The sequence below is a fragment of the Phocoena sinus genome, chromosome 1 (assembly GCF_008692025.1).
Source record: "Phocoena sinus isolate mPhoSin1 chromosome 1, mPhoSin1.pri, whole genome shotgun sequence".
Lineage (NCBI taxonomy): Eukaryota > Metazoa > Chordata > Mammalia > Artiodactyla > Phocoenidae > Phocoena > Phocoena sinus.
The window spans coordinates 129,834,868-129,849,432 of NC_045763.1; positions in this window are offsets into that span (position 1 = coordinate 129,834,868).

The following is a 14,565-nucleotide window of genomic DNA, read 5'->3' on the forward strand; positions in this document are numbered from 1 at the left end:
GAATTTCCCCTTTACTTTCTTTCTTTTTTTTTCCTCTGGGCTAACAGGGAGTTGTTTTTGTGGCATTCCAGTTCTGATTTGAGTGACTGTGAAATGACACTCATAAAAGTGTGCTATTTTCTTAATTTCTCATTGCACCAGTAACCAAATTGTGGGTCACTTGATAAAGATAAAAATCATCATCCGTTGATGTAGGAGCTCATCGATCCCTTCTCCGAGGTGTCTTAAATCATAGAAGAGATTTAAGGAAAATACTAGCCTTAAGTTCTTGCCTGCACTTTATTGGGTAACTAAGCACTGAACCCATTCAACAGATTCAGGGAAAAAAAGCACATGAAGACCATTCTTCAAGTGAAAAAAAAAAGAGAAAAGTTTAAAATAGGATAGTGAATCATGTAGAATAAAGGAGTAAGAGCCTCTAGTTTTAGTCCATTGCATTATAATAAACTAGCGTGTACTGAGCATCTACTGTGTGTCAGGCACTGTGCTAGACAGCCCTAAAATCTTTTTCTCATTTAATCTTTGAGGCAAATTTAGTAAAGACTTACATGATTAATTTTAAGCAAAGCAGGAAAGAAGCAGAAGAGTATCCTGACTTTTTCCCTTCCCTCCACTATACATTTTCTCCATACATAAGTTTGCATGAATGAACAAATGAATAGCTTCAAATAAGCTTTGAAGGTTGTTCCTTTCTTTGAGGTCAGCATAGACACAGAACTTGGAAAGTAAGAGTATTCTACCAATAAACACTACTTACCCTTCACCACTGAAATAAATGATCAAATGAAATAAATGATAAAATTATTGATAATGTCAAGTTCATATTAATAAATATTTACTGAATACATAGTGAGCCCAGTACTATATTGGACAGTATAGGTACACTGGTAGGGGCTGTTTAAGACAGAACAACTCTTCTGTGGGCAAGTATGTCTCTCTGAGCTCCCTATCAGCCACTCAATGGATATTTAAAGAAGGAAAGGAGAGAGAAATAACATCAACAAAATAAATGAGCTGTTGTATGCAACTTAATTTTATAGAAAATTGATATGAGGCATATTCAAGAGGGAAACAGCTTGTGGGAAATACATTTATTAATACAGTTTAAATCAATTAATATATGAATTGATACCCTCATTATAATCATTATACTTTGCATTTGCAGAACATATTGGTCTTCAGAAGTTCAAGTTTTTGTCTGAAATATAAGGTGACTGAGACACTACACCATACATGCCAAGCCAAAACTAGAAATCAAGTTCCATCTAAGCTTAACTCTAAATAGGTATCCCTATGAGAAAAGTATGTGTAACATACAGGGTATGGATTAAAAAAAATTGAAAGGCAGAGTCAAGATGGCAGTGTGGGAAGATGGGGAGTTAGCGTCTCTCCACAACTAGGGCACCTGCTGGCCACTGGTGGGGAAGTCTGATGCCCAAGGAGACGGAAGGAACCCTAAAGTGAACTTGTAGGATGCAAAGGGACTGAGGTGGGGAGGAGAAGTGGAGGCCAGACAGGATCTATGCCCCTGAGGTCAGGGAGATCAGGACACACAGGCGGGAGGGGCCCTCCACCAGGAGGAGAGGAAGAAGGGCAGAGGGCGATTGCCCCGCCCACTCAGGCCAGGGAGCCTGCTGAGCTCCCAGGCCTGTCCCCTGCCCTCCAAAGCCCCCTCCAGGCTGCATGGGTCCTTGTGGGCACAGTAGGGAGGCCAGGGAGATTAGGAGAGGCAGGCAGGAGGGACTCTCCCAGACTGGAGGAGCAAGAGAGGAGAGAAGGGCATTTTCCCCACCCACTGGAGCCCCGGAAGACTGCTGGGCTCCCAGGGGAGGTCCCATGCCCTCTGAGACCAGGGGTGGGGGGCACGCCTGGGCCCTTTCGGTCCCTTGAGCCTAGGCCCCACCCCCCCCCACAGCCCCCAGGGACTTCTCCAGCCCTGTGGGTCCTGAGCATTGGCCCCGCCCACAATGCAAACCTCGCCCTTGCTTAGGCCCCACCCCCTACAGCCAAGGCCTCGCCCGCCCCCCGCCTTTTTTTTTTTTCTTTTCCCTCCTCCCCTTTTTTACTATTGTGGTACTGCTGTACCTTCTGGTTGCTGTTTTATCTATATTTTTATTTTTATATTCTTTCTAACATATCTGTTTCCTAGTCTAATTTTATTTTTTACTTTGTTAATGTTCTCTTTATTTTTTTTTTTTTGTGCCACCCTACGCAGCTTGCAGGATCTTGGTTCACAAATTGGGGGTCAGGTAAAAACTCCTGTGGTGCGAGCTCTGAGTCAGAAGCACCAGACAAACAGAGAACCTCAGACCCCAGGGAGTATTCATTGGAGTGAGGTCTCACGGAGTTCCTCATATCAGCATCAAGACACAGCTTTACCCAATAGCCTACAAACTCCAGTGTTGGAAGCCTCAGGCCAAACAACCAGTAAGACAGGAACACAATCCCACTCATTAAAAAAAAAAAAAAGAGGCTGCAAAAAACTAGTCACAGATAAAGGAGCAAGGTCAAAACCTACAAGACCAAATAAATGAAGAGGAAATAGGCAATCTACCTGAAAAAGAATTCAGAGTAATGATAGTAAAGATGATCCAGAATCTCGGAAATAGAATGGAGGCCCAGATTGAGAGAACACAAGAAACGTTTAACAAAGATCTAGAAGAAGTAAAGAACAAACAAACAGAGATGAACAACACAATAAGTGAAGTGAGAAATACATCAGAAGGAATCCATAACAGAATAACTGAGGCAGAAGAACAAATAAGTGAGCTGGAAGATGAAATGGTGGAAATAACTGCTGAGGAGCAGAATAAAGAAAAAAGAATGAAAAGAATTGAAGACAATCTCAGAGACCTCCGGGACAACAATAAATGCACCAACATTTGAATTATAGGGGTCCCAGAAGAAGAAGAGAAAAAGAAAGGGTCTGAGAAAATATTTGAAGAGATTATAGGCGAAAACTTCTCTAACATGGGAAAGGAAATAGTCACCCAAGTCCAGGAAGCACAGAGAGTCCCATACAGGATAAACCCTAGGAAAAACACACCAAGACACATATTAATCAAACTAACAAAAATTAAATTCAAAGAAAAGATATTAAAAGCAGCAAGGGAAAGACAAAAAATAACATACAAAGGAATCCCCATAACATTATCAGCTGATTTTTCAGCAGAAACTCTACAGGCCAGAAGGAAGTGGCACGATATACTTAAAGTGATGAAACGGAAGAACCTACAACCAAGATTACTCTACCCAGCAAGGATCTCATTCAGATTCATTGGAGAAGTCAAAAGCTTTTCAGACAAGCAAAAGCTAAGAGAATTCAGCACCACCAAACCAGCTCTACAACAAATGCTAAAGGAACTTCTCTAGGTGGGAAACACATGAGAAGAAAAACACCCACAAAAACAAACCCAAAACAATTAAGAGAAAGGTAATAGGAACATACATATCGATAATCACCTTGAATGTAAAATGGATTAAATGCCCCAACCAAAAGACAAAGACTGGCTGAATGGATACAAAAACAAGACCCATATATATGCTGTCTACAAGAGACCCACTTCAGACCTAGGGACATATACAGACTGAAAGTGAAGGGATGGAAAAAGGTATTCCAGGCAAATGGAAATCGAAAGAAAGCTGGAGTAGCAATATTCATATCAGGTAAAATAGACTTTAAAATAAAGACTGTTACAAGAGATAAGGAGGGACACTACATAATGATCAAAGGATCAATCCAAGAAGAAGATATAACAATTATAAATGTTTATGCACCCAACATAGGAGCACCTCAATACATAAGGCAACTGCTAACAACCATGAAGGGAGAAATTGACAGTTACACAGTAATAGTAGGGGACTTCAACACCCCACTAACACCAATGGACAGATCATCCAAACAGAAAATAAATAAGGAAACACAAGCTTTAAATGACACAATAGACCAGATGGATTTAATTGATATTTGTAGAACATTCCACCCAAAAGTGGCAGAATACACTTTCTTCTCAAGTGCACATGGAACATTCTCTAGGATAGATCACATCTTGGATCACAAATCAAGCCTCAGAAAATTTTTAAAAATTGAAATCTTATCAAGCATCTTTTCTGACCACAACGCTAGGAGATTAGAAATCAATTACAGGAAAAAAAAAAACTGTAAAAACACAAATACATGGAGGCTAAACAGTGCACTACTAAATAACCAAGAGATCAAAAAAGAAATCAAAGAAGAAATTTAAAAATACACAGAAACAACTTACAATGAAAACATGACGACCCAAACCTATAGGATACAGCAAAAACAGTTCTAAGAGAGAAGTTTGTAGCAATTCAATCTCAGCTCAAGAAACAAGAAAAATCTCAAAAAGAAATCTAACCCTATACTTAAAACAACTAGAGAAAGAAGAACAAAGAAAACCCAAAGTCAATAGAAGGAAAGAAATCATAAAGATGAGAGCAGAAATAAATGAAATAGAAATGAAGAAAACAATAGCAAAGATCAATAAAACTAAAAGCTGGTTCTTTGAGAAGATAAACAAAATTGATAAACTCTTAGCCAGAATCAAGAAAAAAAAGGGAGAGGACACAAATCAATAAAATTAGAAATGAAAAAGGTGAAATCACAACTAACACTGCAGAAATACAAAGGATTATACTACAAACAACTATATGCCAATAAAATGTACAACCATGAAGAAATGGACAAATTCCTGGAAAGGTACAATTTTTCAAGACTGAACAAGGAAGATTTAGATAATACAATGAGACCTATCACAAGTAATGAAATTGAAACCATAATTAAAAATCTTCCAACAAACAAAAGTTCAGGACCAGATGGCTTCACAGGCAAATTCTATCAAACATTTAGAGAAGAGCAAACACCTATCCTTCTCAAACTCTTCCAAAAAATTGCAGAGGGAGAAACACTCCCAAATTCATTCTATGAAGTCACCCTCATCACCCTGATACCAAAACCAGAAAGAGACATCACAAAAAAAGAAAATTATAGACCAATATCACTGATGAACATAGATGCAAAAATCCTCAACAAAATACAAGCAAACAGAATCCAACAGCACATTAAAAGGATCATACACCATGACCAAGTGGGATTTATCCCAGGGATGCAAGGGTTCTTCAATATACACAAAACAATCAATGTGATACACCACATAAACAAATTAAGGAATAAAAACCATACGATCACCTCAATAGATGCAGAAAAAGCTTTTGACAAAATTCAACACCCATTTATGATAAAAACTCTCCAGAAAGTGGGCATAGTGGGAAACTACCTCAGCATAACAAAGGCCATATATGACCAACCCACAGCAAACATCATTCTCAATGGTGAAAAACTGAAAGCATTTCCTCTAAGATCAGGAACAAGACAAGGATGTCCACTCTCACCACTATTATTCAACATACTTTTGGAAGTCCTAGCCATGGCAATCAGAGAAGAAAAAGAAATGAAAGGAATACAAATTGGAAAAGAAGAAGTAAAACTGTCACTGTTTGCTGATGACATGATTCTATACATTGAAAATCCTAAAGATGCCACCAGAAAACTACTAGAACTAATCAATGAGTTTGGTAAGGTTGCAGTTTACAAAATTAATGCACAGAAATCTCTGGCATTCCTATACACCAACAATGAAAAATCAGGAAGAGAAATTAAGGAAACAATCCCAGTTACCACTGTAACAAAAAGAATAAAATACCTAGGAATAAGCCTGCCCAAGGAGGCAAAAGACTTGTACTCAGAAAACTATAAACTACTGATGAAAGAAATCAAAGATGACATAAACAGATGGAGAAATATACCATGTTCTTGGATTGGAAAAATCAATATTGTGAAAATGACTATACTACCCAAATCAATCTACAGATTCAATGCAATCCCTACCAAACTACCAACAGCATGCTTCACAGAATTAGAACAAAAAATTTTACAATTCGTATGGAAACACAAAAGATCCCAAATAGCCAAAGCAATCTTGAGAAAGAAAAACAGAACTGGAAGAATCTGGCTCCCCGGCTTCAAACTACACCACAAAGCTACAGTAATCAAGACAGTATGGTACTGGCACAAAAACAGAAATATAGATCAATGGTACAGGATAGAAAGTCTAGAGATAAACCCATGCACATATGGGCACCTAATTTATGACAAAGGAAGCAAGAACATACAATGGAGAAAAGACAGCTTCTTCAATAAGTGGTGCTGGGAAAACTAGACAGCTACATGTAAGAGAATGAAATTAGAACACTACCTAACACCATACAAAAAAATAAACTCCAAATGGATTAAAGTCTTAAATGTAAGACCAGACACTATAAAACTCTTAGAGGAAAACAGGAAAAACACTCTCTGACATAAACCACAGCAAGATCTTTTTTGACCCACCTCCTAGAGTAACGGAAATAAAAACAAAAATAAACAAATGGGACCTAATTAAACTTAAAAGCTCTTGCACAGCAAAGGAAACCATAAACAAGATGAAAAGACAACCCTCAGAATGGGAGAAAATATCTGCAAATGAAACAACAAAGGATTAATCTCAAAAATATACAAACAGGTCATGGAGCTCAATATCAAAAAAACAAACAATCCAGTTGAAAAATGGGCAGAAGACCTAAATAAACATTTCTCTAAGGAAGACATATAGATGGCCAAGAGGCACATGAAAAGATGCTCAGCGTCACTAATTATTAGAGAAACGCAAATCAAAACTACAATGAGGTATCACCTCACACCAGTCAGAATGGCCATTATCAAAAAATCTAGAAACAATAAATGCTGGAAAGGACGTGGTGAAAAGGAAACCCTCTTTCACTGTGGGTGGGAATGTAAGTTGTTACAGCCACTATGGAGAACAGTATGGAGGTTCCTTTAAAGACTATAAATAGAACTACCATATGACCCAGCAATCCCACTACTGGGCATATACCCTGAAAAAAAACATAATTCAAAAAGAGTCATGTACCACAATGTTCACTGCAGCTCTATTTACAACAGCCAGGACATGGAAGGAACCTAAGTGTCCATCAACATATGAACAGATAAAGAAGATGTGGCACATATATACAATGGAATATTATTCAGCCATAAAAAGAAATGAAATTGAGTTATTTGTAGTGAGGTGGATGGACCTAGAGTCTGTCTGTCATACAGAATGAAGTAAGTCAGAAAGAGAAAAACAAATACCAGATGCTAACGCATATATATGGAATCTAAAAAAATAAAATAAAATAAAAAAATAAAGGTAGTGAACATAATTTCAGGGCAGGAATAAAGAGGTAGACATAGAGAATGGACTTAAGGACTTGGGGTGGGAGGGGGAAGCTGGGGCGAAGTGAGAGTAGCATCGAGATATATACACTACCGAATGTAAAATAGTTGGCTGGTGGGAAGCAGCAGCATAGCACAGGGAGATCTGCTAGGTGCTTTGTGACCACCTAGAGGGGTGGGATAGGGAGGGTGGGAGGGAGATGCAAGAGGGATATGGGAATAGATGTATGCATATAGCCGATTCACTTTGTTGTGGAACAGAAACTAATACAGTATTGTGAAGCAATTATACTCCAATAAAGATCTATTAAAAAAAATTGAAAGAAAAATCAAGTGTGTAGAACTTAATTCTTGAGTAATAGTTAATAGTTATAAATAAACATTAAAATCGCTAACTATTTACTCATTTGCTTCCAAACACTGACTAAAAGAGCCACAGCAAAAAAAAAAGGAAAAAGCCTAAAATACTATTGGAAACAGTAGAGACCAGATGAAAAAGAAAGAGTAAAACCTATTAGTGCTGAAAATCAAAGAAAATGTTTTTAAATGAAAAATAAAAACACTTATAGAGTGCATCCTTGTGCCCTGAGCAGCATGTTTACTCACTGTTAACAGCCTGGCTTCTATAAAGAAAAACTGACAATTACTGATATAAATTACTGTCTTTATAGACAATGAGAACTATGCAACAGAATGAATTCCCATTTTGGTGATGCCCCAGGAAAGTTATACTAGCTATACCAACACTTGGTCCTGCACATCTGAGGCACACCTGTCATCTCCCCGGTCTCCATCTCCTACTGCCGTATTTTGCCTACTTGTAGTTTTTTACTGACATTTAAATGATGTTTTACATTTGTTTCTTTTTAAATTGAATATATTCTCACAGCTCCTTCCCATTCTTTGTGGGAAGAAGGGGAATACACATGGAAAAATAAATATTAATTGGGCTGGAAGTTCTGGGCAAGACCTTTTGATAAGACTATGAAAGCATTTCAAGGTTCATCATTGGGCTGGTCTAGCATTTGGAACAAATGTAACCAACATCAGAGATATCAGTGTTGGCATTTCAATCTTGGGCAGATGGACAGAGTCCTCCATCTCCAAAGTTGACATGTTTTTAAAGAGGTCAAGTATGTCACCTGAATCTATGTGCAATTTTTAAAAACTTATCTCACAAAGATTAAATACACAGATACACCAGAGCAAATCAGCCTTGGAATGGAAGCCTCAGACTTCATTCCAAGCAATTATCTTCCCACAGATCTTTAATCTCCAAATAAATAGCCACTTCAAGTCTACAGAAAAGTATGGGGGGAGGGGAGGTTTAAAAACAAACAAACAAAAAAACCTTTGACAACTGACAGAATACCTCATGTTCAGGAAGCAGCAAAACTTTTCTTTGGTTGGGGGGTTGGTATTTGCTTTTTTTTGTTCTTTTGTTTTTGAGGAGGTTGTTTGTTTTGATTTGGAGGGTTTGGGTGGTAAAATCTGCACTTTTCATTTGTTTCTAAGTCATTAGTCCATTCAACAAGCATGAGCCAGGTGCCTACATGCTGGTGCTGGGGGAAAAGAAATGAACTAAAAAGGAGGTCACAGACAGGTAAGGAGGACAATCGCGGCCAGGGAAGTATCGGGTCTGAGGTGACTAGGCAGGAGGAGAGGGTGCACAGGAGTGGGTTAAGGACTTTGAACTATATCCTGAAGGCACTGGGGAAATATGGAAAGCAGAGTGTGATATTATTACATTTTAGAAAAAAATCAGAGTGAAATAGAAATGGCAGGGCGGGATCAAGGAGATCAGCTGGGAGATTTTCCAGGGTGCTCTGTGCCAGTTGAGGAGGTGAGTAAGTCTAAAACCCCACCTCTGCACTCAGCTCTCCAAGCCCCCCCATCCTAGAGCAGGAGGTTTCATTCTACGAGAAGGGGAGCTATTATCTTCTTACAAAGGTGTGCTCTGCTTCCCAAGTCCTGAACAAAGGGCTGCAACCACCCATATTAATGTACATTTTTCTAATTCATAAACTCAGAGAGGGGTCCTTGTTCTAATTCACACAAAGACAGCTGTATGAGCTGGGTTGTCCTCAATCTTGTAATTATTTAAGTGAGAAATAATAAGGTCCAGATCTAAAACAGAGAGGATAAGGAGAGGAGAAGATATTCACAGTGGATATTCATTCACCAAACATTCTGAGGGCCTAATTTGTGCCACCCTCCAAGTGTACAAAGGGAGTCATAACTTAGCTCTGACCTGGGACGGGTGACAGAGTAAGATGGGAGGTGATAGAAACAAACGTATTTCAAATATCAAACACCTGATTTGCCATTTGCCTTCTCAACCTGCTCTTGATCTTAATGTTCCCATTCTAGTTAATGTATTCGGCACTCCAAAATCTCAAAACCCCAGAATCAGCTTTGATTCTTCCTTGCCTCAATCAGTCAGACTTGTAGGACTATCCACTATCCCTGCAATACAGCTCATACTTGGCCATTTCGACTGCTTCTGCTCCAAGTCCTTTCTACTTTCTCCCTTGAACCTCTGAATTTAACTTACAGCTGTTCTCCCTACTTCCACTCTCTTTGATGTCTAATCCATTCTGCTTTGGCAGGATCTTTAAACCCAGCGATGACCAAGTTCTTATCAAGGAGTATCCATCTCATGAAGTTGAAATTCTTTAGCATGACACTCAAGTCACACTGTAATGGAACCCCAAGTTTCCTCTCCAGATTTATCTCCATTTTTATCTGATTATTTCTGATGATCATTTTGCCTCAACTATCCTTATCCTCCATCTCTGATGATCAAAATCCTACACCCTACACACTTTCCATGAATGGCTAGCTGTCTTGTGAGGTAGTGAGCTTGTGGTGCTCCAGAAGAGGCTAAACAATTCTGGCATTGAGTAGCGGATTTGTAGGATCAGTAGTTTGCAAAGCCTAGTTGATCATCAGAATCACTAAGGAGAGATTTTGAAAGGTTCAGATTCCTAATCCCTAACTCTAGAAACTCTGATTTGATAAGTTTGGAATACTGCCTGTGAATCTGTATTTCTAAAAGCTTCCATAAGAGCCAAAATTGTGAATCTCCCCAAATGACTACTTAAAGTCTGTTTCACTGTTACATTTCTATAACACGAAGCCTTGCCTGGGCCTCCCAGAAGGATGCGGTTGTTTCTGCCCCTGTGTAGATAGCATTATCTTACAACTATTCAAATCTGTTTTCTATCACCTCCATGACACTACATGATCTTGAGGTCAAGAGTCCTGTATCGCACTCACTCACAGGGCCAGAATAGTCTTTCTATAAAGATTTGACAAATTAAATTGAATTTGCTTGCAGTAGATTTGAACTATGCTATTTTCAGGACCAAAAAAGAATGAGAGTTTAAACAAAACTGAAAATGGCACTATTAAATACAGAAGTCTCCTGATAGCTGGACTTTGATCTTAGTGTGAAAGATTAGCAAACCTGAAATGTATACTTTTCATTGAAACCGGATGCACACCATTAGTACAAATGCAAGCGTGAACTCGTATAATAATATTCCGTCGGGTTTCAGACTCATTCGCCCCTCATATGTCAACTCCTCTTCTTCCGATGCTGATTTGCCCTTTCATTCTTCATGTTTGCTCCTTTTCTTTATCTTGAATTGACCACTGGAAGTTATTTTAGGGCATGATGATAGATTCTAAAACTTAGTGGCACAAAACTGCTACAGAATCTTTTTCTCTCTACGGAAATATGCCCATGAAGTACTACACCATTAAGGAAAGCAAAGATATAGACAGTTTTTTGGCTCACAAAATTACATTTTAAATTGTGCATTTAAAATATGTATGCAATGCCAAGAATATATAGAAATTTATAAGTAGATCTTTAATAATATAGGCAAGTTTTCTAAAAATCAACTTTACTGAAATATAATTACAGATAATAAACTATATCTACTTCAATTTAACAATTAGATGAGTTTTGACAGCTGTATACACTCATGAAACCACCATCACATACACAACATTTACTCATTCCCAAAAGACAATTTTCTTTAAATAGTAATCATTCCAAAAGCAAACCTAAACTGAGTACATAAGAGATTCCCTCCTCTTTCCAAAATACATTTAATTGGGTATAAATTGTGTAAACCAGTGATTCTCAACTGGGGCGATTTTACCCCCCCCGCCAGGAGTCATTTGGCAATATCTGGAGACAGTTTTGGTTGTCTGGATTTGGGGTGGGTGCTGCTGATAAGTAGTTGTTAGAGGCCAGGGATGCTGCTAAACATCCTACAATGCACAGGATGGCCCCCACTACAACAAAGGACTATTGGCCTAAAATGTCAGTAGCGCTGAGGTTGAGAAACCCTGGTATAGATGTCCATGTCCATAACTGACCTTGAATGAAGCAATACAATACTCACTTTCTAAGTCTTCGCATTTGCTTATTGTCCTGCCTGAAATGCCTCTCCAATGCCCACCAACAAACCTATGAAGAGGGTACTATTTTTCTCCCCATTTTATAATTGAAAGAAACTGAGGCTTAGAGAGGTGAATTAACTTGGCCCAGGTCATACAATTAGTATGTGGCAGGGCTGGGATCTGAATCCAGGTCCTTTTCCTCTGGAGCCTGTTCTTAAATTCTATGCGATACTACTGATTTTTCTAAATAAAAATACAAGCTCTATGTGTGGCCTGGGCACTTAGTAAACAGTCAATATATCTAAGCAAATACTAACATGCCGAATGTACACAGGCACTAATTCAATAGGAGAAAGTACCTTCTTTCTGTCAATTAGATATTATTTTTTTCCCCAAATTATTGGTGAATGGGAATATATCTTATGTTCTTGGGTGTCTTATTTGTACCAAGCACAAAAGCCTCTTTTCATTCAATCTTCCTGGGAACACTGTGCATGGTTATTAGTAACCACATCTTTAACATGAGGAACCAGAATCTCAGAGTAAATTAACCACAATAGTGTTGGGATTTAAACCAAGATCATCTGGGTTTGTCTGTTCATTTAACTGTACCAAACCCTCAGTAGCTGCTATTATAAACCGAATGTTTGCATCCCTCTTAAATTCCTATGTTGCAGCGCTAACCCCCAGTATGATGGTATTTTGAGATAGGGCCTTTGGGAGGTAACAGGTCATGAGGGCAGGGCCCTGATCAGACGGGTGAGTGCTCTTATGAGAGGCAGCAGTTTGCTCTTTCTCTCTACCTGCCAAGTGAGGACACAGTGAGAAGGCAGCCATCTGCAATCCAGGAAGAGAACTCGCACCAGAACCTGACCGTGCTGGTTCCTTGATCAAGGCCTTCCAGCCTCCAAACTGTGAAAAAATGAATTTCTGTTGTTTAAGCACCCAGTCTACGGTATTCTGTTATGGCAACCTGAGCAGACCAAGACAGCTGGAAATTATAAAACTGTACCAAAAGAACACTGTTTCTTAAATTCTTTCTTGTTTCTACCCTCAGATATATCCACTCTGAGATAAGGAGCTTTTACCCTGTTACCTTCAACGTCCTTCTAAGGAACTTTTTTCTGAATGTCTTCCTATACTGTAGCTAGAATAAAATAATCTATACAATACACCAAGCAATGTGTCTAGGCAGAGTAGGCTCTACATAGACATTATTGTGTTGTGTTTTTTAAACCTGTAAGTGCTTTTCAGTGTTTATTCTTTCACTGACATATATTAACCACACCTTAAAGCTTTTGGCAGGTTCGATCAGCAGTCTCTCTCTTTGTGAAGGTAGTATTCTCTATGTCCCTACCCCCAATACCACTGTATATGGTTTGTTCACTCATTTCTAAGCTTTACTGAGAAGTCCTTTCTGCAAAAATCACACACGCACAGAAACCCTACAGCTTTATTCAAATTAGCTTAGGGAATTCCTCTAGGCTTCTCCTTCCTACTTTCTGCTGTGCTCCTGGTGCTTTTCTGCAGTTCCTACCATTTTCCTTCCTATATTAGCTCAAACTTTCCAACATATCTTTGTTAAACTTGGAATCTAGATCTCAACTTCCTGTTTCATCACTGACCCTGAAGTCCCAAAGGATGCCCTGCTAGGCATTGCTCAAGCTCCAGGTCCCCCAAATCCCTCTGCCCTAATGTGGGGCTCTTCACCACACCGGTGACCTTCCCTCTGCCCTAGGCTCAGCATGGGGAAGATGGATTAGGCTCTTCTTTTATTACAGATCACAGCCTGCCCTGTCTCAGAGTTCTGCATGTATGTGCCTGTCTTCCCACATGGAAAAGAGTTCAAGTCCCATTCATTCTCATATGTCCCAGCTCCCCTAGCACCAGTCTATGGCTGTGCTCAAGACAGGAAATGAATTAGACTGAACTGAGGCTACAGTTGTATTCTAGTTCTTCAGAGCTTTTATTCTTCTTTTCTTCTACCCTTCTAGTTCCATGATTCACCACCCCTCTTTGATCCCACTTTGCTTTTATTCTTGACACTTTGGGCAAAAGTCAGAAGACCTGTATGCAAATCAAAGCTTTTCTACTTGCCACTGGACAAGTTATTTAACCTCCCAGCCTTCATTCAGTCATCTTCTATAGAGGAGAGAGAGAAAGAGAGGGAGAGAGAAAGAGTATCTGATATATGCTAGCATTCAATTATTGTTATTTGCCACTATTAGTATCATTATTGTAGCTTGAAAATGGCCATGGTGAGAGTATTTACACCACTGAAATTAGTAAACACTACAAATTGGGATTTTTTTTTAGACAGCTGCTTTACCAGCACACCACTAGGCTAGTACTGCATACTGAAATGATAATATTTTTGATCTATTAGGTTAAATAAATCATTATTAAAATTAACTTCACCTGTTTCTTTTTACTTTTTTGATACGGCTAGCAAAGGATTTTAGATTACATTGTGATATTCTTTTTGGCTGGCGCTGGGCAAGATAGACCCTAACCTACATGGTAGCATCACCCCATCAACACCCCACAGTTTGGTCTCCAGGTATTTCTGGGCATCCCAGGGAGAGCTCAGGTGCTCCAAAAAATGGTCTGAGTTGATATTTGCCACCTTAATCAGCAGTTCTCTCTTTGAACCATTGTTCTTCCTAAGTCTTCAGGACCCTTGCACGGTCTAATTACCTTGACATTCCAGACAGATCTCTCCACATCCTTGTTTGATTTGCTGTGGGTTAGGTCCCTTCCACAGCTATTAGAAATGTCTACTCAGAGCACCCAAGAACCCAGTATCTCTATTTCAAGGGTCCTTATCCACTTCATCACAGTTCCAGGTGGCA